The 27,229-nt window shown below is 37.9% G+C and overlaps 1 protein-coding gene across 14 annotated transcripts in view; it reads right to left on the bottom strand.

Annotated features, from left to right (window-relative positions):
• TENM3 (teneurin transmembrane protein 3) overlaps positions 1 to 27,229 on the bottom strand; it is a 2,583,558-nt gene that overhangs the window by 1,162,913 nt on the left and 1,393,416 nt on the right. The window contains exon 1 of one of the 14 annotated variants that reach the window (XM_021076358.1): positions 3,127 to 3,454. The exons of the other annotated variants lie outside the window; for them this stretch is intronic. The gene's annotated coding sequence lies outside the window, so the exon portion shown is untranslated. Of the gene's footprint in view, positions 1 to 3,126; positions 3,455 to 27,229 lie in introns of those variants that run through there. 14 annotated transcript variants of the gene reach the window in all.

Raw genomic sequence — 27,229 nt, 5'->3', positions numbered from 1 at the left:
GCAGTGGTGGGTTTTACAAGCCTCTTGGAATTTATTGTTGAACTCAATTGTGGAATGATCAGTGCTTTGACACGACATCATACTTTGTAAGTTCAAATCTGTGTTTTTGTCCACAAGGTTTAGTGCGTTGACAAATTTGGGGCACAGAACTCTATATCCTGTGTCAAGTGAGATTCTTGTCTGATGCTTTTGCAAAGCACTTGTGAAATTGATCTCCCATATAGATTTTCTCATACACTCTTTCAATACATGAATTTTCTCGATAGTACTTTGGCATCAAAAATCAAATCCCTTCAAAGTCTCTGGAGAGTCACAGCTCTCAACTGCTTTGGAAACCATTAAAGAGAACAAATTCATAGACTTGTTTGAAGAACAGTATCGGTGGGCCTAACTATCACCAGAAGAATAAACAAACCACCAGCCCCAATGAATGAAATTGCCTTCACTCTCTTTATAAGATCATCTGCAAATCCAGTGACAATCTTCCCTTTAATTTTAGTATCAAAATTTTAATTTTAGTATTTAGGGAGGTATGTATTTTACCCATCACATTCATTTTTTATGGAGCAACGTCATTTTTAAATTGCTTTAAAACTTTAAAACTTTTAGATCTTAAGCCTGTAGTTTCTTTTATATTTAAGTACAGCCTGACACATAAAAGCTGAGAAGGGGTCTATTTACTTTGAATTCAATGGCATATGTAACACAGAATCAAAGAAGGACTTGGTTTTAGCTGACTATAAAAGGGTTACAGCCATAATCTTCTAAATTCTGACTTTTTGGCCCATTTATCTTGTTTTTTGAATACGCAGTAAAGAAAACAATAAATTTCAAAGAGTAATTCCTTTTCATTCTTTAAGCATTTAATACTGTGTGTCTATTACATTATAGGTAAGACACACATTATTTTCCCCCCAATATTATTCTTTGGGCCACATAGATTTTAAATTTCCAGGATGTGGAATTTTTAAAAATAGAGTTGAATTTTCAGAGATACATCTATGACTAAACCATCATTAGCAATGAGAATTTTTACATCAAGGCTGTAGGGGAAAGAGGTAATATTATATGAAATCAAAGAGTTTTGGAGAGCTTTCATAGGGTAAAAAAGGTTACATTTTCTCATTACACTGAATTTGGTATACTATGCACTTGAGATGTTGCAAGTTATAAAGTCTCAACTTAAAATTGAAGACAATGCACAATTTCAAAGAAGAACAAATGAAAAATGTTATGAAGTCTCACGTAATGACCCGCTGAGAAAAGAGTAACATATTAATTTTATCAAAAATGCATCAACACTTTAGGATATATAATCTATGAAAATAAGTAAAGAATCAAGGTGGGGGCGGGAAACTAAAGCAAGCTGCAGATGTATTCTTGTTCGCTATCTTTATACTAAGTAATGCCTTTTACTAGGAATACAAACTAAAAGTCAGTTGTGATTGAAAAAAAAGTGTCCAGTGCATATGACCAAAAAATTATGCAAATCTTGAAACAATAAGAAATGCTGGATTCTTAACATCTACTTTTTAAAATTACTGTTAGAACAATAATATATGTGTGTGTGTGTTAATGTTTTGGGGGGGTTGGGGGTGTGTTTTGGCTGCACCCATGGCATGCAAAAGTTCCTCTGCCAAGGATCAAACCAGAGCGACAGCAGTGACAATGCTGAATCCTTAATCACAAGGTCACCAGGGAACTCCCTTTGTTTTTCTTTTTTTTTTTTTTTTTTGCTTTTTAGGGCTGCACCCTGGGCACATGGAAGTTCCCAGGCTAGAGGTCAAATCAGAGTGCAGCTGCCAGCCTATGCCACTGCCATAGCAACAAGGGATCTGAGATGTACCTGTGACCTACACCACAGCTCATGGCAATGCTGGATCCTTAACCCACTGAACGAGGCCAGGGATCAAATCTGCATCCTCATGGATACTAGTCGGGTTCATCACCACTGAACCACAACAGGAACTCCTGTGTATGTTAATCAAAGTTTATAAACTGTCAAATCTTCATAAAACTCTATTGTAAAATTGATATTCTAAACATTATTCAATCTGGAAAAAAAAATCACCAATTCAAATCTACCCAATTAATAACTATCAGACATGAAATTCCACTTTAATTTCATACATCAGCCTCTTAAAATATAAAAAATATTCTCTAAAGTACTGAAGATATGCATAAAGACAAAATACATAGTAAACACATTTTAACAAAGAAAATAAAAATTAAATGTAGAAAATATTATTTAACTATCTTCGGACAAGCTATCAGCAATGCAAATCACAATGTCTACAGACTCAGAGCCAAAATCATACCTAAGCTAACAGTAACCAGAGTAAAACATGAATACCTTGATGAATTTGTCAATTAGTATATCTTAAGGTCTATAAAGGCATGGCTGGCACTGGTTGGTTAATTATTCACCAATGCCCATGATCTTTCTGCTAGCCCCACTGCCCAAGTACTTACCCATATTCCTTGCAGTGAGGTGTGCCCTTGTAACTGAACTCTGGCCACTAGTATCTGGAAAGAAGTGATGTATGCCAGTTCCCAATCTCTTCTAACCTGACCCTCCACATCCTTTTCATTCAATATCTGGCCAAATGCACAGGACATAGGAGAATTTCAGGAACTTAGGAGATATCAGATGCACAGAGGGATTAAGTGTGCATTAATACATGGGACAGACAGAATGGATTGATAGGCATTGGACCTGACCTTGAACTAACCTGAGCTTAAACGTAACTAACTTTGTTACCTTTAGCCATTGAAATTGTTGGGGCTCAGAGAAGGCTGCCTCCAAATATACCAAAAGGGCTTATTGATGATTTTGAATTAAAAGTTACTCAAGATATGGCCAAAGCTAGAGACAGACCCTGAGCCTCCCTTCTGATTCATGAAAGGAAATGAATCTTTCATGTGAAAATGCCCTCTCTGCTTTGGGAGGTAGAATGTCCTTATTGCCAGAGGTAGGGAATTCAGGGTGAGAAACCTATATAAACCAACCGTGTGACTTCTTTCAATCCCTCCCTCCAGCCCAGACTCTGTTTAGATTCTTCACTAATCGAGTATCCAAAACTTAAATTTCTTTGTCCTGTCAGTCAGTTCCTTATCCAGACTTACTGTTTCTTTGTCGAAAGAGTATAAAAGCTCCCTGCTTTAGCCACTTCTTAGGTCCCATTTCGATGAGATCTCTGTGAATACAAATTAAAATGTGTTTCTTTTTCCCCTGTTCATCTGCCTTGTGTCAGTGTTATTATTAGTCCAGTCACAAGAACTCAAGAGGGAGAAGGAGGAAAATGTCCTTGCCCCGACAAGATGCTAGAGATGTTTGTTACAAGGTTGGCTTAACCCAATTAATACCCAGAGGAAAGCTCAGGTTGTAAGTAGAACTCACTTTCTATGGGAAACTGTAAAGAAATTACCTTGTTTACAATGAATAATTTTGTTTTATTATTTCAATAGGTTTGTGTATTGAGAGATTTAAATTTGATTTCAAATGTGTATATACTGATTATACCTTAAATCAATCAATCATAGGAATTGAAACAGTCAAAGCAGAATCTAAAGAAGAGCACTTTTCTGTATACGAAAGATGAGTAGCAACTAATTTTTAGCGGCGGAGATAATATATCCTAGACTGAAACAGAAACTGATTCATACCTCAGCTCAAGCAGTGACTTTGTGACCTACATCCAGTTTCTGAACCTTAGCAACCCTTAATTTTCTCATCTGCAAGGTGAGCAAAATAATAGCACCAACTCCATGGTTATGAGGACTAAATGTGACACTGCACTTGAAGTATTTGATCTGCCCGGCACATTGAAATCACTTAATAGTGTTAGCACTTATTTCTATTATTACTAATAAAAGCTAATATGCCAGAAAGAGGTTCATACTTAAAAAAATATTTTCCCATGTACAGTGCTAAAAAAATAGTACTACATAAATTCTGTTTTAGTCATTTTAAGGGAACAAATGTAGCAGTGATTCAAATAAACTCATATTGTAATAGGTAACAATATAAGGGTAGAAAACCCTTAAAGCTGGATTAGCTGTTTAGGCCTTTTTTTTCCTAAAGGCAACTTGCACCCACATAGGCTAATACTTAAAAGCAACTATTCAATAAGTTGCTAATGTCTATAAGAACGTTTTCCACTTAACAAATCTGATGGAAGTCCCACTGTGGCTCTGTGATAATGAACCTGATAGTATCCATGAGGATTCAGGTTCAATTCCTGGCCTAGCTCACTAGGTTAAGAATCCCGCATTACTGTGAGCTGTGGTGTAGGTCGAAAACAAGGCTCAGATCCTGTGCTGTTGTGGGTATGGTGTAGACTGGCTTCTATAGCTCAAATTCGATCCCTAATCGGGGAGCTTCCATATGCTGCATGTGCGGCCCTAGAAAGACAAAGAAAAAAAGTCTGACATTTGTTATTATAGATCAAGTGTTCTCCTCTTAGTGATCCTGGGCTTCTCCAAAAAAAGAAAAAAAAGCCCCCAAAACAGGAGGTTGGATTAGCAGAGGACTCAAATCTTCATGGAGAGAAATGGAACATAGACATTGGAAGTGAGCATGATATCTGGTTGGGACTAGGATCATACAATAAGAAATTTTTTGAATAGTAGGGAAAATATTAATTAGGTTTAGGATGGATGAGATACTATAAATCTCAATATGCTCTCATCACAAATAACAGCATTATAATTATTCTCCTCCTCAGCAAAATGTTTTATTGTTATTGAAGTCGAGTTGACTTACAATGTTGTCTTGGCTTCAGGTGTACAGCACAATGATGCAATTATTCAGATTCTTTGCCCTTTTAGGTTATGACGAAATATTGAGTTCCCTGTGCTATACAGTAGCTCCTTATTGTTATCTTTTTTATATATAGTAGTGTGTATTGGTTAATCCCAAACTACTCCTAATTTATCCCTCCCTTTCCCCTTTGGTAAGAGTAAATTTGTTTTCTATGTCTGTGGGTCTACTTCTGTTTTTTAAATAAGTTCATAAATCTCTCTTTTTTTGTTACATATAAATGACATGGTATTTGTCTTTGGTTTACTTCACTTTTGCTGCAAATGGCATTATTTCATTCTTTTTATGGCTGAGTAATATTCCATTGTAGGAATGTACCACCTCCTCTTTATCCATTCATCAGTTATGGACATTTAGGTTGCTTCCATGTCTAGCTGTTATAAAGAGCCAGCTGTCCATGAGCTGCCCACTAGTTTTCTGGCCGTATGCCCTGCCCTCAACCATCCCAAGCCTCCAGTATTTTCTTTTTTTTTTGGCATTTATTTATTTATCTTTTTAGGGCCACACCTGAAGCATATGGAGGTTCCCCGACTTTGGGTCCAATCAGAGCTGCAGCTGTGAGCCTATGCCACAGCCACAGTAACACCAAATACAAGCCACAATTGCAACCTCCACCATAGCTCAACAACAACAGCAGATCCTTAACCCACTGAGCAAGGCCAGGGATTAAATATTTATCATTGTGGATACTAGTCAGATTCATTTCCACTGAGCCATGATGGGAACTCCACCTACAGCATTTTTGAGAAGGCATTTGCTGCTTCCACACCTCCCATATATCACTCCCTCTGCTAGGATGTTCTTTTAGTCTTCTGTTCTTCCGAGTCAAACTAGGTGTTACTGCTTCTTGAACAGAGTTCTTTAATGCTTTTTGGAGAAACTCTGTGCTCTCATAGCTCCTTGGGTGAAATTCTAAAACAGCTCTGTCAATTGAATATACTGTCGTCTTCTCTGCCCCACCCTTATCACTACACTGCAAGTATTTTGAAGGAGATTATGTTTTAGTTAATCTTTCAACTTTAGCATCTAAATAAAGTAGATGTCTAATTCATATTGGCTGAAGCAATCGGTTCACAGACAGCCCTTGGAGATATTGAGGGTTTGTTTCCCGACCACCACAACAAAGCAACAAGCAAACATTGCAATAAATGAGACCCATGAATTTTTTGGTTTCCCAGTGCATATATAAGTTATGTTTATACTAGACTTAGTCTATTAAGTATGCATTAACATTATTTCTAAAAATACAATGTACAGACCTGAATTAGAAATTACTTTATTGCTGAAATATGCTCACCAGCCTTCAGCTAGTGCAATCTTTGGTAACAGTAACATCAAGACAACTGATCACCATAACAAATATAATCATAATGAAGAAGCTTGAAATATTGGGAGAACTACCAAAATGGGACACAGAGACACAAAGTTCACAAATGCTGTTGGAAAATGGCACCAATAGATTTCTCAGCGCAGGATGGCTACAAAAGTTCAGTTTGTTAAAAAAAAATTAATATATATAAAACATAAAAAAGCTGGTGTTCCTCTCATGGCTCAGCGGTTAGCCAACCCGACGAGGATCCATGAGGATGGGGGTTCAATCCCTGGCCTGCTCAGTGGGTTAAGGATCCTGCATTGCTGTGAGCTGTGGTGTAGGTCACAGACACAGCTTGGATTCTGAGTTGCTGTGGCTCTGGAGTAGGCCAGCGGCTACAGTTCTGATTGGACCCCTAGCCTGGGAACCTCCATATGCCCCGGGTGGACCCTGAAAGACAAAAAAAGAAAAGAAAAGAAAAAAAGACCAAAAACATAAAAAAGCAAAGCATAATTAAACAAGATGTGCTTGCAATTAAGACCCCTGTGTGTGTGGTTTTGGCTTTTGTGTCTAAACACTTCTGTTCCTATTTAAAACAAAATTCTTTCTCAATGGCTTTGTCAACAGACTCCATCAGATCATCATATTTGTTTTTGTCAAGTTTGTTTTTCCCCTCTGAGAAGATTTCTACACCACCATGAGCACCATATAGTGCTTCTTTTTGGTGAGCCTCTTAAAAATGTCATGAGAGAATTTTTAAACACATATTGTGAGTTGACCCAGTTTGTGCTCATGATGTCTCTGACTATCAGCATCAAAACATTATCTTCCTGGAGTTCCTGTCATGGCTCAGTGGTTAACAATCTGACTGGGAACCATGAGGTTGCAGGTTTGATCCCTGACCTTGCTCAGTGGGATAAGGATCTGGTATTGCCGTGAGCTGTGGTGTAGGTTGCAGATGAGGCTCGGATCCCGGGTTGCTGTGGCTCTGGTGTAGGCCAGCGGCTGCAGCTCCGATTAGACCCCTAGCCTGAGAACCTCCTTATGCCATAGCAGTGGCCCAAATGGCAAAAAGACAACAAACAAACAAACAAACAAAAACAAAACAAAACAAAAAACATTATCTTTCTAGAGAGCAGACCTGTGGTTGCCAAGGGAGGTAGGGTGGAGGAGGGAAGAATTGGGAGTTTGGAATTAGTAGATGTGAACTATTATATAAAGGCTAGATAAACAACATGGTCCTATTGTATTGCACAGGAAACTATATTCAACATACTGTGATAAACCATAATGGAAAAGATTATGAAAGAGAATATATCTATGTATAACTGAATCACTTTGAGTAGAAATTAACACAATTTTGTAGGTCATCTATACTTCAATTAAATAAAATTTTTAAAACAACGTTATTGCCCTACACATGGCTGGATAATTGCTCAACATTGATAAAACGCTACTGTGGAATATCACAGCCCAACTTGCTTGATCACTGAGCATGTTTTATTAATTTTTATTTTACATGATCTCTACTGGGTTTTCTTCTCCATGTAAACAAGCTTTAGTCTTCACTAGCTCTTTAAAAGTGTCATTATCAAGCCCTTTTTTATAATAGACACCTGGCCTTGTCTCTCCACCATGCTTCCAGTACACTCTACTGCAGAGAGCTTGCATCAGAATCACTTGGAGGGTGTGTAGGACTACAGGCTGCAGGGCACCACCCCACAGTGTCTGATTGATAGGTCTGAAGCTGGGCTAAGAATTTACCTGTCCTAACAGGTCCCCAGGTGATGCTGATACTGCTGATCTAGGACCTTACATTGAGACTCAGGGCTCTACCAGCCTGCATCGTGCCTCCTGCTGTTCGCCAATTTTCACAGCGAGAGCCACTTAACTCACAGGTGGTAATTCCGCCCCATGCAGGTAGGCAGGACTATAGGCCTTTCATTGGTGCAGTACGACGTTGCTTATGGCAGATTTCATGTGAGTGGCAGAGCTGAACCTTTGCTGAGTTTTCTAGCCCCCATGTTCCATCCCTTCCTGGATTCCTCGCTAGATAAGCTCTTTCCACTGGCACTAGGACACTTGGATTTTCCTTGCTCAGTTCCTTCTGGAAGCTGAAGATGAGCAGGTAAGTTCCCTTCCCACATATGGGCATCTGCATCGTTCTGGATAGCTGTGACTCTATGCTCACCCTGGCGTTTTTGGTTTGCCTGCTCAGATTTCTTTCTCTGTTGTTGCCTTTTCTGTGCCACTGAGTCTAGTGCCCTGGGTCTGGCATTCCCCGGCCTAACTTCAAATACCCCAGGCTACTTTCTTCTCCTGCTTCTTTTTCAAACCCATTAATGGGTTATTAATTCAGTTGAACATTGTTGCTATTTCTGTTGACTATAAGATGATGGGGGAGGAGGAGCCATGGTGATGAGAGAGATGGAACAAAGGTGAAAAGTCAAAGTTTGAGTCTTGCCCTTGCTCTTAAATCTTCTGAAATTCTGGATTAAGGTCCTCAGAGTTTAGTGGCAACCAGACTGAAAGTGCCTGTTACTCTTTTCCAAACAAATTGTAGAGGGGAAGGTTAGATTTGAAAGCAGACTGAAATATTTGGTCTATTTTACTATAAATTCTTAAGTGTATAACGTGTTTTTTTTTTGAAGTATAGTTGATTTACAGCATTTCAGATGCACAGCAAAGTGAATCATTTATACATACATTTTTTTTTAGATTATTTTCCCTTGTTGTTCATGATAGGATAGTGAGTCTAGTCTCCTGTGCTATACAGTGAATCCTTGCTTATCTTTCTTCTATATAGTAGTACATATCTATTAATCCCAAATTCCCAATTCGTTCCTCACTGCCTTTTCCTGTTGGTCACCATAGTTTGTTTTCTATGTCAGTGGATCTATTTTTGTTTTGTAAACAAGTTAATTTGTATTTTTTTTTTTGATTCAGCATATGAGAGCATATGATTGTCTTCCTCTGACTTATTGCACTGAGTATGATAATTTCTAGTCTATTAATGTTGCTACAAATAATTTTATTTTTTATGGCTGAGTAATATTTGCTTGTGTGTGTGTATGTGTGTACTCAATGCATCTTCTTTATCCAGTCATCTGTCAATGGACATTTAAGTTGTTTTCATGGTTTGGCTCTTGTGAACAGTGCTGCAGTGAACATTGGGGTGCATATATCTCTTTGAACAAATTATTGTTTTGTCCAGGAGTAGGATTACAGGATCATGTGGTAACTCTACTTTTAGGGTTTTTTTTAAGGAACCTCTTTACTTTTCTCCATAGTGGCTGCACCAATTTACATTCCTACCCAGTGTGGTGGGAAGGTATCGTTTTTCCTACACGCTCTCCAGCATTTGTTATTTGTAGACCTTTTAATGATGGCCATTCCAGCTGGTGTGAGATGATACTTCATTAGAGTTCTGATTTACATTTCTCTGCTAATTAATGATGTGGAGCATCTTTTCATGTGCTTTTTGGATATATGTATGTTTTCTTTGGAGAAATGATTATTTATGTCTTCTGCCCATATTTTGATTGGGTTATTTGTTTGTTTTGATATTAAGCTATATGTGCTGTTAGTATATTTTGGAAGTTAATTCCTTGTCAGTCACAGCATTTGCAAATATTTTCTCCCATCCTGTGGGTTGTCTTTTTGTTTTGTCTGTGGTTTCCTTTACTGTGCAACAGCTTCTAAATTTCATTAGGTCCTATTTATTTTGCTTTCATTTCCATTATTCTAGGAGACAGATCCAAAAAGATTTTGCTGCAATTTATCTCAAAGAGTGCTCTGCCTATGTTTTCCTAGTGAAGTCTTTATAGTATCTGGTCTTGCATTTAGGTCTTTAATCTATTTTGTATTTATTTTTATTTTTCTTTTTGTTTTGGGGTTGTTTTATTAATGATTTTAATTTTTCTATTACAAAATGTTGGTTTATAGTGCTGACAGTATTGTACAGTATAGCAAAGTGACCCAGTCATATATCATATATATGTGTACTTTTTCTCACATTATCCTCCATCATGTTCCATCATAAGTGACTAGATATAATTCCCTGTGCTATACAACAAGATTTCACTGCTCATCCACTCCAAATACAATAGCTTGTATCTATTAACCCCAGACTCCAGTCCATTCCACTCCCTCTCCCTCCCTCTTGGCGACCACAAGTCTGTCCTCCAAGTCCATGAGTTTCTTTTCTGTGGAAGGTTATTTGTGCTGTATATTAGATTCCAGGTATAAAAGATAACATATGGTGTTTGTCTTTCTCTTTCTAACTTACTTCACTTGGTTTGAGAGTCTATAATTCCATCCATGTTGCTGCAAATGGCATTATTTTGTTCCTTTTTATGGCTGAGTAGTATTGCATTGTGTATAGATACCATATCTTCTTAATCCATTCATCTGTTGATGGACATTTAGATTGTTTCCATGTGTCTTGGGTATTGCGAATAGTATTGCAGTGAACAAACAGGTGTATATATCTTTTTCAAGGCAAGTATTGTCCAGATATATGCCCAAGAGTGGGATTGCTGGGTCACATGGTAGTTCTATGTATAGTTTTATGAGGTACCTCCATACCGTGTTCCATAGTGGCTCTACCAAGTTACATTCCCACCAACAGTGCAGGAGGGTTCCCTTTTCCCCACACCCTCTTCAGCATTTGTTGTTTGTTGACGTGCTAATGATGGCCATTCTGACAGGTGTGAGGTGGTACCTCATAGTAGTTTTTATTTGCATTTCTCTAATAATTAATCATGTTGAGCATTTTTTCATGTGTCTGTTGGCCATCTGTATATCTTCTTTGGAGAAATGTCTATTCAGGTCTTTTGACCATTTTTCAATTGGGTTGTCGGCTTTTTTGCTGTTGGGTTGTATAAGCTGTATATTTTAGAGATTAAGCCCTGGCAGTTGCATTGTTTGAAACTATTTTCTCCCATTCTGCAAGTTGTCTTTTTTTTTTTTTTTAATGGTTTCCTTTGCTGTGCAAAAGCTTGTCAGTTTGAGTAGATCCTGTTGGTTTATTTTTGCTTTTATTTCTGTTGCCTTGGGAGACCGATCTAAGAAAACATTTGTATGGTTGTTGTCAGAGAATATTTTGCCTGTGTTCTCTTCTAGGAGTTTGATGGTATCTTGTCTTATGTTTAAGTCTTTAAGCCATTTTGAATTTATTTTTGTGCGTTTCGTGAGGGTGTGTTCTAGTTTCACTGATTTACATGCAGCTGTCCAGTTTTCCCAGCACCACTTGATGAAAAGACTGTCATTTTCCCGTTTTATATTCTTGCCTCCTTTGTCAAAGATTAATTGACCATAGGTGTCTGGTTTACTTCTGGGTTCTCTATTCTGTTCCATTGGTCTGTGTGTCAGTTTTAGTACCAGTACCACACTGTCTTGATTACCGTAGCTTTGTAATATTGCCTCAAGTCTGGGAAATCGATGCCTCCTGCTTGGTTTTTGTTCCTCAGGATTGCTTTGGGAAATTCTGGGTCTTTTATGGTTCAATATAAATTTTTAGATTGTTTGTTTTAGTTCTGTGAAAAATGTCATGGGTAATTTGATAGGGATTGCACTGAATATGTAGATTGCTTTGAGTAGTATGGCAACTTTTACAATATTAATTTTTCCAACCCAGGAGCATGAAATATCTTTCATTTTTTTGAATCCTCTTTAATTTCCTTGATTAATGTTTTATAGTTCTCAGCATATGAGTCTTTCATCTCCTTGGTCAGGTTTATTCCTAAGTAATTTTTTGTGGTATGATTTTAAAAGTTGTTTTATTTTTGTATTCCTTTTCGAATAGTTTATTGCTAGTATACAGAAGTGCAACCGATTTCTGAATGTTAATCTTGAATCCTGCTACTTTGCATTTTGTATTTATTTTTGTATACTGTTTTAGAGATTGGCCCAATTTCATTGTTTTTTACATATGTGTCCACTTATTGAAGACACTGTCTTTTCCCCATTGTACATTCTCACCTCCTTTGTCATAGGTTCATTGACCGTAAGTGCATGGGTTTATTTCTGGGCTCGCTATTTGGTTCCATTGATCTATGTGTCTGTTTTTGTACCAGTATCAAACTGTATTGATTACTGTAGCTTTGTAGTATAATATGAATTCAGGGCATGATTCCTCCAGCCTCATTTTCTTTCTCAAGAATGTTTTTGCTATTTTAGATCTTTTATATTTCCATACAAATTTTAAAATATTTTGTTCTAGTTCTGTGAAAAATGTCATTGTCAATTAGATAGGGATTTCATGGAATCTGTAGATTACCTTAGATAGTATGACTATTTTAACAATGCTGATTCTTCCAATCCAAGAACACAGTATATCCTTCAATCTGTTTATGTCATCTTCAGTTTCTTTCACCAGTGCATTAGAGTTTTCAGAGTACAGGTGTTGTGCCTCCTTAGGTAGATTTATTCCTAGGTATTTTATTCTATTCAGTGTGATGATAAATGGAATTGTTTCCTTAATTTCTCTTTCTGGACTTCTGTTGTTTGTGTATAGAAAGGCAACAGATACCTGTTTATTAATTTGTATCCTGAAACTACCACATTCGCTGATGAGCTCTAGTAGTTTTCTGATAACGTATTTAGAATTTTCTACGTATAGTATCATGTCATCTACAAACAGTGACAGTTTTATTTCTTTTCCAATCTGGATTCCTTTTATTTCTTACCTGATAGCTCTGGCATCTTACCTGATAATAGCTTCATATTATTGTTACATATGTAATTGTTCATGGCAATATAACCTATTATAGAAGAAGCTCAACTGAATTACAAGCAGTAAACAAGTTTATTCTATCACAGCCCTGCCCATGAAACTTACTCCATCCATTTTTCTCTTCCCCTGTACATAACTGACATAGCAGGTAAATCCCCAGAACTCTGCAGGTGACCCTTAGGTAATAAAATTTCAGATTAGAGTGATTTAGATTTCACTCTACTCTGATAATTATGTTAGGTCCAAATGTCTATCCAATTTAAAACTTCTACATTTCCTCAACCTGGGCTGGATTCAGGCTCTGATGGTATTATCTTCTTTGCCCAAATGCATGGACTATTTTGAGTTTCTACATAGTTGGAGCAGCAAAAGGATGGAAAGATGAAAAAAAGGATGCCAAGTCATTAGCTGAAAGTGGGTAAGGGAGAAGCTAGAAGAAATGGAAGAAGATGGCAAATAACCATCTAAGAGTTGGGGATGTGATAGGATTGTCAAGTAGCACCAAGAGTCTACTCGAAAAGACAGGTCATGAATTTAAGGCCAGTCAGTTGGAGTATCAGTTTTTTTCCTGGCCATTTAGTTCTTCTTTCACTAATTATGTGACAGCAGTCCCACTAATGTATAAACTTAACGGGTGCAAAAAAAGAATGTCTATCTCATTCACCACTGAATTGTCAGGACCTAGTACCCCACCAGAGTTTTCATTCAGTATATACAGTGAATGGCTCACGCAGCAATAAGACTTCTCAGAATGAAGAGCTCTGCATGTGTACCAGAAGTCTGTAGATCTGCAGGACCTGAGATATCAAGAGACCAGGCTGGTTGTCACAAGGCCACTCGCCAAAAAGTTGTCTACCCCAGGATGAAAACAGCAACCTAATGCCAAACCACAAAGTTCAAGCCCTTACTCAAGTAAGTCTTAGTAATGCAGAAATCAAACATGATTAGTATGGGAATACTTTTAGTCATCAGGGAGAGAGAAGGGAAGTGGGGAAAAACACCATCGTCATACTTCATTCACCCTCATCCTGGATTACCAAAGAGGAAGTGTGTGTGTGTGTGTGTGTGTGTGTGTGTGTGCGCATGTGTGCATGAGTGCGCACAAACATGGAAGTCCCTAGGTTGCAAAAATCCAATGATCCAGCAAATTGAGTATAAACATGCCAGTCTGAGGAAAACCCAAATTTGAATATGGAAATATTTCCAGTACCTTTGACGTTGGCTCTAAGGAACTGATTTTGCTGCCGTTTTCTCTCCTGCCTCTATAATTTCTCTCCCTTAATCTCTTCCACAGTAAATCTTTCTTTTCTCAGCCATTGAGAGGAACATGACAATAAAATCTGTTTGTTCCCCAGTGCCTAAGAATGTAGAACACAGACAAAGCAAGAGCTACAGCCCATGATATGGCATGTTCTCAAAATAATAACTCATGGAAGCCTTTGGTTTATAGAAAATCATTACAGGCTCTGACAGGACTTTAGCGAGTGCCTTTGAGGAAGCTCTTCTGGGAGGATCTAATGACGACGGAATCAGGGATTAGAGCCTTTGGATCACAAGTAAATCGGCTTTCCATGGCACCCTGACTTTCAAAACAATCAAGAAAGAAAGATTGGAAATAAACCGTTAACAATGATGACACGGGAAATTCTTGCAAGATGATGCGCCATAATATAGTTTAATCTTAATCATGCCATTGTTCTCAACCAGGGAAAAATTAAGTGCAGTTTTCTGTCAGAGAACAAGTCTTGGTTCTTTGACAAGACCCTTTGAAAGATCTAGTATGATTCATGTCTTAAGCATTTTTGTATAAATTTAGAGAATCTGTCCTTATTTTCTTCTGTATTTACCAGGATATATTTATTATTGTCTGATGTTTGACAAAAGGAATAAAATTACTCTTTTTTTACATTTTTAGGTACATATTATGATTCTTTCCATCAAATACCTTCTCTCTCTCTCACTCACAAACACACCCACACACATTCATCCACACAAATAAATATACACATTCAAATAATTCATGGCTGAGTCCTTTAAACAAATCAGGAAAAGCATCTTGAATATTTTCAATTAAATATTTTAAAATAGTTATAATATTTTCTGCAAAGACTAAAAAAAAAGGCCAGTAACTTCTGTTCAGAGGAAATGTAATTTACAACTGCATCTTTTTATTCACCATTTCCTAGCACAGTATATTGACGATTTAGGCCATCTCTTTTCAAATACTATTGTGACAGCAATTGCCCTATATCACTGACAGAGGCTATTCTCCATGAAGTTTTCTGGAGTGATTGAGATAAAAATAAAAATGTTCTGATATTTCCCCCCAGGAAAGTGCCAGTGGTTTCCGAAGCTCAAATAAGCTTTAACTACATCCCACAGAGCAATGCCTCATGGTGTATTATTAGTGTGATCAAAGAGGATCAAAACACGTTTCTAGGAAAGCCTAAGTACCAGCCCACATTCCACACCGTCATGTGAACACACCACGTGGAGTTTTCAGTTCCTGAGCGTGAACTGAATGTCACACACTGCACATTGTGTGACATTCTTTTCGAGTAAGACCTTTATTAATGAAAACGACAAAAACAAATGATTGTTCTCAAGATGCATTTTTACCTTGGTGGGAGATTTTTCAGGTTTTCAAGAAAGAACAGAAACAAAATACAGGCTTAACTCCATCCAAGGATAACTGAGTTGAGGCAACTCAGAATCTGCTTTTAAGAATTTGTTTCTGCTTCTGTTCAGAAGGGAATAGAAACAGGCCAGTGCTACCCGCTTGCCAGAAAAGAAGGAAAAGCCCTTATTCCTGTTCAGTAATCGTGTAGAATCAATCAAGACTCTTTATAGTATCAAAGTAGAGGGAGTTACTCTGCTTATAACCTTAGGATTCTGGGGTGCTTTATGGCTCTAATCAGAAAGTTCTCGGGGAGTTTAAGTCCACATGTTTACAGAAGGAACATTGGATGCAAAACATAGAACTTATTAAATTATAGGCAGCTAGTGGCAGAGCCTGGATGTTTGCGTCAGATGCTCTGAATTCACATCCTACCACTGCTTGTCACTGTTCTTGCACCATATGGATACTGTTACTTAATCTCTCCAAGCCTCCATGTATTTGTTAAACTGAGATAGGGATAATGATGCTTAGCAAAATACTGAAGAGTATATGTCATGACATATAAAAGGCTCAAAGATATGCCAGGTGTCCTTAACTATCCATTCTTTTCTTCCCCCTGTAACCTCATGGCAGCATTAAGGTGTCTCTTTAATCTTCGTCTTTCAGGTGGCTCTGCCCTGTCTGTATCCAGAATGGATACACATGCTGTGAGCAACCCTGAACACAGCAATAAAAAATTTGGAGTGAATCATTCACCATCAATTTATAGTATTCAATAACAAAAATAAAGTTGCACAGTATTCTCTCGGTGTTCTTTCAGTAGAGGATTTTTTATTTTCAGGGCCACACCCGCAGCACATGGCGGTTCCCAGGCTAAGTGTCCAATTGGAGCTGTAGCTGCCAGCCTACACCACAGCCACAGCAACCCCAGATCTGAGCCGCATCTGTGACCTACACCACAGCTCACGGCAACTCCGGTCCCTTAACTTACTGAGCAAGGCCAGGGATAGAACCTGTATCCTCATGGATACTAGTCAGAATCATTTCTGCTGAGCCCACGAGGGGAACTCTCGGTAGAGGATTTTTAATAATTTCCTTCCATGGGATTCCAATCCAGAGATGTTAGAAGTTGAATTCCAATTTAATGCTTCCTGTGGTTGAAACCATTTGTTGTTGTTTGGGTATAAATAGCTGGTTGGTACTAGTTGTTTGCTGTGATCAAATTAGAAAATCTTCATAAACTAGAATTTAGATTCGCCTGAAAAGGACTTTTTTTTTTTAAGTCAGGGCATTAATATTACTATAATCCAAATCCCACACTGGGGGAAAAAGTCTGTTTTTTGTAAACATTACTGCAGGCATTCTATGGACTTTATGATAAGAGATTGCATGACTTCAGTTAAAACACTCTGTCTCCCAAACACTGTAATCTTTTGTTTAGGTTACCACATTTCCTAGTCAATTGAAAGTGTTACCTAACACTTTATGGGAAAACCAGAAGTGCAAAATGAACCAGGCACTCTTGTCACCATGGGAAATGCTGACGAGACACATTATACGCATTATATCTTTAAGTTGTTAAAAGAAAAAAAGTGTGTGATTTTTAAAAACCACATTTGGGTATTAGGTGTACCAGAATCAGAGAAATTCAGTGCTGAGAAGATATTTATAGAGCATCTAATCCAGCTCCCTTATTTTATAGGCTGAGAAAACCAGGACAAGATTACTTTGCCCGAGGTTACACCAGTACATTTGTGCATCTGCCCACCCAGCATAGGGACTCTTTTCAACAGGATTAATCAAAATATGGTTCCTGAGACCCTCATAGAGGAAGTGAGGATTCCTGGAATCTACCACATGTTTTTCCCAAGATAAGTCATTATTTAATAACTTGATATCTGGGAGAAAGTGAAAGAATTCAAAAGGTGAATGTATCATATGAGCCACGTTTAGGGAAAAACAATACAACCATAAAAATAAACATCCATAGCCATATGCCTCGGAGGGCTGAGCATAGTCTGATACGTGGCAAATATTGAGGGGTGCGGAGAGACAGAGACAGAGAAGCACCTGTAAGAAAGTCAAAGTATGAATGATGATAACCACCAGTAAAAACCCCACTATTCTCCACTCATGTCTTTAAGTCAGAGAAAGTAAAGAGGATGAGTCACTCCTTCCCAAAATATTTCCATTAGTCCTTTGTCTCTTCAGGAGCTGATCTGGGTCTTGTGTCCCAGGTGATTTTTTTTCATCAGCACTAGGTCTCACAGGTGGTAGAGTAGCCTTGAGTAGGTTGGTGGCGTGGGGAGTAGTGCAGGGAGGGGGGAGATGGTGGAAGTGTGGGCACAGGGGTGGGGGCGGGGGGAGAAGACTTAGCTGAAGATACAGGATTTTCATTGTCCTTCTTGAGAAGGATAGAAGTGTGTCAACGTACTTGTGTGACCCTCAGCCCTAATCACATAGATGTCAATTGTCGCAGGATGCCTTTCCTGCCTGACATGGACATCCGCTGTCCTTAGGGCCCCAGTTCCATGCTGTTTTTATTCTGATTGTAAGACAAGGACATTTAGACTAAAATGCTGTTGTGAACTTGCATCCAGACCTCTTTACAGTCTCAATCAGTATTAAAATGTCCTGAAGTAAAGTTTGTTTCTCACCTTTTGCGTTTTTTGGTAGTGCCTATGATAGTGCCTGTTTCTTAAATGTTCAGCATATGTTTATTGATGTTAAAATCATATTGGCAAGAGGTAAGAGTGAAAGGAATCAAATATAAGTTAGATTTTTGTAATCCAGGAGGGCTATCATCAGAACATATCTTTCCAGAAAAGAACTTTTTTAAAAAAATTTATTTTATTGACATATAGTTGATTTACAATGTGTTAATTTCTGTTGTACAGCAAAGTGATGCAGTTATACACACACACACACACACACACATATATATATATACACATTTAATATTTTTCCTATGGTTTATAACAGGATATTAAATATAACTTCCTGTGCTATACAGTAAACCCTTGTTGTTTATCCACTGTATATATATAATAGTCTGCATCTGCTAGTTCCAAACTCCTAATCCATTCTTCCCTACCTCCTCCCCTCAGCAACCACAAGTCTATTATCTGCATGGCTGTTTCTGTTTTGTAGATAAGTTCATTTGTGTTATATTTTAGATGCTACATATAAGCAATATCATGTGATATTTGTCTTTCTCTGACTTACTTCACTTAATATGACAATTTCTAGGTCCATTCATGTTGCTGCAGATGGCATTATTTTATTTGTTTATACAGCTGAGTAGTATTTCACTGTATATATGTACCACATCTTCTTTATCCATTCACCTGTTGATGGACATTTAGGTTGTTTCCATGTCTAGGCTGTTATAAATAGTGCTGCTGTGAACATTGAGATGCATATGTCTTTTTTAATTAGAGGTTTGTCCAGATATATGCCTAGGAGTGGGTTTACTGGACCATATGGCAACTCTGTTTTAGTTTTTGGAAGAACCTCCATACTGTTCTCTATAGTGGCCGTACCAATTTAGATTCCCATCAGCAGCATTTCTCCACACCCTCTCCAGCATTTGCTATTTGTAGACTTTTTGATGATGGCCATTCTGATCTGGGCAAGGTACCTCACTGTAGTTTTGATTGGCATTTCTCTAATAATTAGTGATGTTGAGTATCTTTTCATGTGCCTATTGGCTACCGGTATGTCTTCTTTGAAGAACTTGTCTATTTAGGTTTTCTGCTGTTTTTGAGTGGCTTTTGTTGTTGTTGAGGTGTATGAGCCATTCCTACAAAAAAAAAATCTTAAAATGATAAGATTTATCATGTATTATGCAATATATATGAGCTAGGCATTCTATTAGTCCTCATTATAGATAATCTTATTAATCACAACTCAAAAGAGATCTTTTGAAAAAACCTTTCAGCATCTTTACAGGCAAATACAATTACGTTTATGGAAATAGAGAGTTTGGAGTTCTGTTGTGGCTCAGCAGTAACGACCCCAACTAGTATCCATGAGGATGCAGTTTCAATCCCTGGACTTTCTCAGTGGGTTAAGGATCTGGCATTGTGTGAGCTATGGTGTAGGTCATAGATGTGGTTCAGATCCTGCATTGCCATGGCTGTGGTGTAGGCTGGCAGCTGCAGCTCTGATTTGACCCCTAGCCTCGGAATTTCCATATGCCACAGGTACAGTCCTAAAACACACACACACACACACACACACACACAAGAAAAGGAAAAAAAGGAAATAGAGAGTTTGTGCTAAAGCACATAGATGACAGACACAGAATCACAATTAAGTCCCAGATCATTTCATACTCAAGATGTTGCTCTCTCATTCTCCTACATTTTGAAATAAAGCAAAAACAACAAATACATCTCACCTTGTTGGTCTGCTTAAGGTAAACAAAGGAGGAACACACAGTTGAAAATACACTTATGTTCACCTACTCAGATGAAGAATGCAGGTGTCATGCATTAGTAGAATGTCTTGAACTAAAGTGTTCCATTGGTATTGGAAAGAAAAACAATGATTTCAAAGAGGATTTGAGGAAAGAATCTACAATGTTTGGTTTATCAATAAGTGTGGCAAAGGGAAGGGGGCCTGACATATGATTAAAGTTTTGAGTCCCAATGGCTCAAAGAATATCGCTGCCATTAAGAATGTTCAGGAAAGATGCAGTGCAAGGTGACAGGAGCAGCAGAACCCACCTGCCCCCACCCCCAAGACCCTGCTAAAGGCAAGCTGGAGATATTTGAAAAAAACAAAAACAACATACAATCTAACCTCTGCATATATAGCTCTAAACATATCTTACGTACTATTTCAGTGGAATAATTTTTATGAAAATTATCATAAGATACTAAATGCCTTTGATAGTAAATGAATCATGAGGCTGCTGAAGTTTACTGCCGGGCATGTGGTTGTACTATGTGTACATACAGTACATTTTGGACTAACCAAAAGGTGTGAGGAAGAAAAAGGAACCTGCAACAAACTTTTGAAGAGAGAAAATGTGAGTGGCTTGAAAGGGGCGATCTGAGTGGAGCAGATCTAGTAGTCTCTTCCGACCCATGGCCAACCCCATGGGCTGAGAAGCAGGCCTGCATTCAGTGCATGTAATTTGCAGTGGCTACTAACGAGGAAATGTCAGATAGGTGAACCACGGCAACCCCGGGCCATTAATGAAGGCTTCCTGTGTGTACCCTGAAGGCAGGTGGTGAGAACTGCCTCATCACCATACTTGTGCACTGTGCATATGTGTGCTTTTTCTGAGTAATAATGTTCTTTCTCAATGGTTCCTCTTGATGCAAATGAAAAATAACAGAAAAAATAACAGAAAAAGATAGTGGCTACTTCTTCCTTCAAATCGGTGCAATTGAAAAAAAAGAGTAGAATTTAAAAAAAAATGGAAAATGATTTAAGAATACTACATAAGTTAGATTTATATGCCCTGAAATTCCTTTTATTGCAAATTAGCTGTAATGTGAAAATAGTTACCATTTCTTTATTTTTTCTATTTATTTTTTATTAAAGTAGAGTTGATTTACAGTGTTTCTTCAATTTATGCTGTACAGAAAAGTGACCCAAATACACATAGTTTCCTGTGCTGTTCAGTAAGGCCCCACTGCCCATCTTGTGGTTCCCAGGGGGGAGTGGGGAGGGAGTGGGAAGGACAAGCAGTTTGCAGTTTTGGGATAAAATTTCTTTCAACAAAATTTGGTATTTGCAACCTTCAGCGGGTACTGAAAATCAAACATGGCCCAGAGAACTCTTAAAAAAAAAATGGATTTAGGAGTTCCCGTCGTGGCGCAGTGGTTAACGAATCCAACTAGGAACCATGAGGTTGAGGGTTTGGTCCCTGCCGTTGCTCAGTGGGTTAACGATCCGGCGTTGCCCGTGAGCTGGCGTTGCCGTGAGCTGTGGTGTAGGTCACAGACGCGGTTCGGATCCCGTGTTGCTGTGGCTCTGGCATAGGCCGAAGGCTACAGCTCCGATTAGACGCCTAGCCTGGGAACCTCCATATGCCAAGGGAGCGGCCCTAGAAATGGCAAAAAGACAAAAAAAAAAAAAAAAATGGATTTAGACCTTGTCTCCTAACACTTTAGCATTTCCTTTTTGTTTTTAAATTTTATTTTAATTTTTTTGAGAGTTCTGTGTGGATTTTTATTTATTTATTTATTTATTTTATTTCCCCAATACATTTTTTTTTCTACCGTACAGCATGGTGATCCAGTTACACATACATGTACACATTCTTTTTTCTCACATTATCATACTCCATCATAAATGACTAGACATAGTTCCCAGTGCTACACAGCAGGATCTCATTGCTAATCCATTCCAAAGGCAATAGTCTGCATCTATTAACCCCAACCTACCCATCCACCCCACTCCGTCCCCCTCCCCCTCCCACGTGGCAACCACAAGTCTATTCTCCAAGTCCATGATTTTCTTTTCTATGGAAAGGTTCATTTGTGCTATATATTAGGTTCCAGATATAAGTGATATCATATGGTATTTTTCTTTCTCTTCCTGAATTACTTCACTCAGTATGAGAGTCTCTAGTTCCATACATGTTGCCTATAGGCCAATATCTTTGATGCAAAAATTCTCAACAAAATTTTAGCCAACCGAATGTGACAACATATAAAACCAGGTGTGATTCATCCCAGCTTCTCAAGGATAGTTCAACAAATGCAAATCAATAACGTCATACACCATATTAAAAAAAGAAATGTCAAAAACCACATGATCTTCTCAATAGACGCAGAAAAGGCATCTGACAAAGTCCAACATCCATTCATGATCAAAACTCTTACCAAAGTGGGTGTAGAGGGAACATACCTTAACATAATCAAAGCCATTTATGACAAACCCACAGCAAATATAATACTCAATGCAGAAAAGCTTAAAGCCTTCCCACTGAAATCTGGAACAAGACAAGGATGTTCACTCTCACCACTGATATTCAACGTAGTACTGGAAGTCCTAGTGACAACAATCAGACAAACAAAAGAAATAAAAAGCATCCAATAGGAAGAGAAGAGGTAAAACTGTCACTGTATTCAGCTTACATGATTCTATATAGAGAAAAACCTAAGGACTCAACCCAAAAACTACTTGAACTGATCAACAAATTCATCAAAGTAGCAGGATATAAAATTAACATTCAGAAATCAGTCTCATTTCTGTATACTGACAATGAAATATCAGCAAAGAAATAGAAAAATACAATACCTTTTAAAATTGCACCCTAAAAAATCAAATACCTAGGAATACACCTAAATAAGGAAGTAAAAGACTTATATGCTGAGAACTATAAAACATTAATCAAGCATTTCCTTTTGATTTGGCATTTACAGCCTCTAAAAAGCTCATAAGAACACTGCATTTTTAAAAATCTACAATTATCCTCAACTTAAAATTAAAATACCAGAAATTTAATAAATTCTGGGGTCGATGATGGTTTAATCTTCTGATTGAGGAGAAATAATTTAATTTTCCCTTATCAGTTTCTCCTGGATAGAATCCCAACTTGAGAAGTCTTGTTTCATCTGTCCTCTTTTTTGAGAAATACAACAGCTACAAAACCACAGACTGGAGCAAGTGTTTCAAATGGGGAACCTTGTTAGGAGGGTGATGCACTGTTATAAAGGGGCTGCATCTACATGAAAGTTTTACATATTTGTTTGCTGGTAGAATAAGATGAGATAAACAGAACACACAGCGAGGAATCTAGGATTAAACAAAATAAATCTCTCCTGACTCAAACCTAATAACTTGCTCCAAAAGCTCTCATAAATTATTAGCTTCAAAATCATTCAACGTGTCTGGAGTGCAGAATGTGTCGCTGGTGTACTTGAAGTTCACCTAAGAAACCATATCATCAAAATGTGCCGACAAAAACTGCCAGCAGCGATGCCACCTTGCAATCAATCACATATCTGTTTCAGAATTATAAAGTGTCTGAGAGCAATAATTTCATCTGCTTCTAGCTGCATATCATTTAAAACTTCATATTCTCATGGAGAAAGAAAGAGTAAAAACATTTGTCAGCTCCGGCTTCTTCTTTAGGAAGACCCATGGTTTCCACAGCACCTTCTGGCTTCCTTATTTTAATTTGTGTTCCAGAAATCTTCCTTTTTTATCCCCCCATGGACTATGTGTGATACACAGTTTATGAACACAGTAGTGTGGTCAATTCTCAATTATCTGTCTGAATGGAAGCCTATGGTGGTTCCGATTATCCAAAATCATTTTATATTTGATTTTCAAATACATTATGTGCATTTTCCCTGGGAGGTTTGCCATCCTGCTAATGCATTGCTAGAACTCATATTAAAATATGTTTGCGTTCCTTGAGCTCATACCAATTGAGAGTAGTAGGGAGCAACCCAGTGGTGGGTGGCAGGGGAAAGTTAGCCCGGGATTAAACGTTTCTAGGAAGAATTGTCAATATGCGCTTTCCAAATGTGAGTACTGAAGAGGTGGTTATACAAGATATTATTTTTTTTAATCCTGAGGAACAAAATCTCTTTGAAGTATGTTCACAGAAAAGACCGTATTTTAAAATATTAAGTAAAAGTTAGATTTTCATTTTAGCTTATTTAGCTATTAATTTTAAAATTCATTTCATTTTAAAACCACTCTTGCAAGTGGTTATTTATACTTGCAAATTTATTATTAGAGAATAGATATCAATACATCATTTTATCTTGATATGATGTCAAGAAATGATTCACCGTGTTTAGTTAGGAACAATTTCTTAAGGATTATTTGGTATCCTGATGTATCAGAGTTAGAACTAAAGGTAATAATTAACTAATTAGCTCAATCTATTTTAAAAAATTAAATTATCTCATTGACTATTCTCTCTCCTTGTTTCTGTTCTCACCACACGCTTTTAAAAAATACATAAATATTCAGCTTAATGCCTAGACTTATATTCTTTCTTGCCATTCTGAAACTTAAATTTCCAGAAGGTCATATTTGTTCTTTATTATTTAAGAAGAATATATAATTATCATTAGTATTTTAAAATATGTTGTTCATTGTTGATATGCCTTCAGTTAAGAAAGGACACCTATCATTAGAGTCAACAAACTATGGCTAAAATTGGCACTTATGCTTTATCAACATAGTATGAAATCATTAAAACAAGCTCAAAAAATAATTTCTCTATGTCTCCTGGGAACCTGACTGAAAAAGCAGATGCCGAGGCCTTTTTCATAACTGATGCTCACCTATGTAGGGGATTTATAAGATCTGGCGGTAGGCAGGGCCGGCTAGACAGTAGGTGGCTAGCAACTGAGTTTAGCGGAAAAGTCAGGTTTTGGATTAGCATCACTAATGTCAGAAAAGCATGGTCCAAGGCAAGCTGAGAGAGAGCTGGTCATCACGCAGGAAGAAATCTTTCAGACGTTTAAGCCAGAGAGAGCCTTGAGCTGAGAACTCCCATCCTTTGATGGGATCTTGAACAAAAAGCTGCACAGATAATTCCTCATTCCATATCTTAAGGCCTTTTGCTCTTTGTCTATTTCTGTACCTTCTGATTCTCTCCCCTCCCTTCCCCTTTCCTTTTCCTCCCACTTCTCTGTGTTTTCTAAGAGCCCCAATCATATCTAGAAAGCTCTGTGTTCCTGGTAGCCCAATACACCTGGTTTCAAGAAGAAGAAAGCCAGACTTCGAGTGGATGCTAATAAAGGAATTTCTGGACAAAATGTGGAGAGACAGAAAGAAGAGAGAGAACAGGCATATGTTTTATGAGACAAAATCTAGGAAAAAATACTAGGCATTCTAAGCTCTTTAGGTAAATCAAATTTTTCAGTTGCCTTGTTCAAATTTGATGGTGCACAATCTTTTGGAGTTTGCATTGATAATCGCTCAAGTGGATTGAGTGCAGTGAGTGTTGGCTGAGATGGAGGGGGAAGGAGGTGAGGAGTCAGGGGATGAGCCAGCTGGACAGGTAGGTGGATGCACAGGATGGTTTGCACCTTGATGTACTTCAGTGATGAAAGACCTTAGGTATTTTCGAATCATGGATTATATAAAATAACACACAGATAGCTTCACCCCCATCTCTACCATGCAGAGATATTAGACATTTGCTATGAAAAGAGAATATACTTTCAATAAGAGATCAAAGGCTGGAGACCTTAGAGGTGTTCTTCGGTGAATTAGTTCTGTTACTGGATTTGGTTAGCTAACCCTAGCCCATCCCAGTTCATCTACATTTTTCCAGGTGAAATTAAAACCTAGGAGTTCTTTATGCCATCATGCACTGCATCTAACCCATCTACAGTCCAGCTAACTGTAAACACATACACTTCTCCCCATCTACACTTTTGACTTTTTAACACTTTGAGTCTAAATTATACCACTATTGCTTTTCAGAGCAACTGCCCTGGCCTGTTAGTTTTGCTTCCTAATCCTCATTGCTCACAGAGCCATCAGTGTTCTCTCACCAACAGAAATCAGGACTGCTACTTACAACCTCCAGCTACTTCCTGCTGCTCCTGGGGTAAACTCTAGTCACCAGACCGTGGCCTAGGAGACTTTCTAGTTGAGATTTAGATTCTACTTCTGCAAACCCATAATCTCCCTCGCTCGCTGCTCTCTAGGTCAAGGGAGTCCCAACTTGAGGGGTTTTTGCACGTGTTTTTTTTTTTTTTCCCTCCACCTGTAATGCTCTTCACCCAGTTTGATGTTTGGATGTTTCATTGTCATCCTCCACTCAGAGTTGCTTTGCATTTTATTTCCTTCATAGCGTCTGTCATAATATGAAATGTCTTATTGCTTTATATTATGATGATGCATAGAATATATCTCACCACACTGACATTTAGGAGAGGGACTTACACATTTCCTTCACTCAGCTCTTAGAGGAATGCCCACCATGCTGTTCACACTCAATAGATGATTGTTGAATTAATGCATGGAACATGGTGTCTTGCCGTGAGGACCCCCCTTTTACACTGAATATCAAACTCCTAATTGATGAATTCAGTCAAAGAGTCAACCTGAAATCGAGGCAATTGGGAAATACTTAGATCTAGATTTTTGTCCTAGAACTAGAGATCTAAAATTCTTTCTTACTGTAAAATTATCATCAGCCAAAGTCATCCTTAGAGCAACTGTGCACACAGGGCAAGAAGCTGGGGTTCTGACTGGTAACTGTTTCCTTATGATACATCCAAATAGTTATCAACCCAGGCATTGGGATTCCTGGAAAAAGAGCGGCTAAGAATGAGAGGAACATGCCAGTTGTGGGAGGGTCATCTTCAATATTTGACCTTTTGTTCTTTCATAAGCTGTAGCAAGTTCTTTGCTGAAGGATGCAGTGGGGTTGATTATTACTATTAAGTACTATTAATGGAGGTGTTGGGTTGCCAAGCCATAAACCAAAGCAGAGAGTTCAATGACTCATCATGGACTAAATCAACCAGCAATAAAAGACTCAAGGACAGGTTACTTATTCTGTTTGTATTTAGCTGGTGCATTTGGAATAGCTGATCAATTGTTCTAGATTTTGAACTTTAGTGTTACACAGTTTAAACAGATTTCTCTCTTAAAAGCATTGCCAAGTAGGAATTTTTAAATAAACATGTTTTTAAAACCATTTTAGAGTTACAGAATTATGTATGGTAAAGATGGTACAGAGTTCCTATAAAGCCCTTATCCAGTTTCCCACATTATAGGTATATCTGTCATGATTGA

This window comes from Sus scrofa, chromosome 15 (assembly GCF_000003025.6).
Source record: "Sus scrofa isolate TJ Tabasco breed Duroc chromosome 15, Sscrofa11.1, whole genome shotgun sequence".
Classification (NCBI taxonomy): Eukaryota; Metazoa; Chordata; class Mammalia; order Artiodactyla; family Suidae; genus Sus; species Sus scrofa.
The sequence above is the reverse complement of the archived record's forward strand: the minus strand, read 5'-3'. Positions and strand labels throughout refer to the sequence as shown.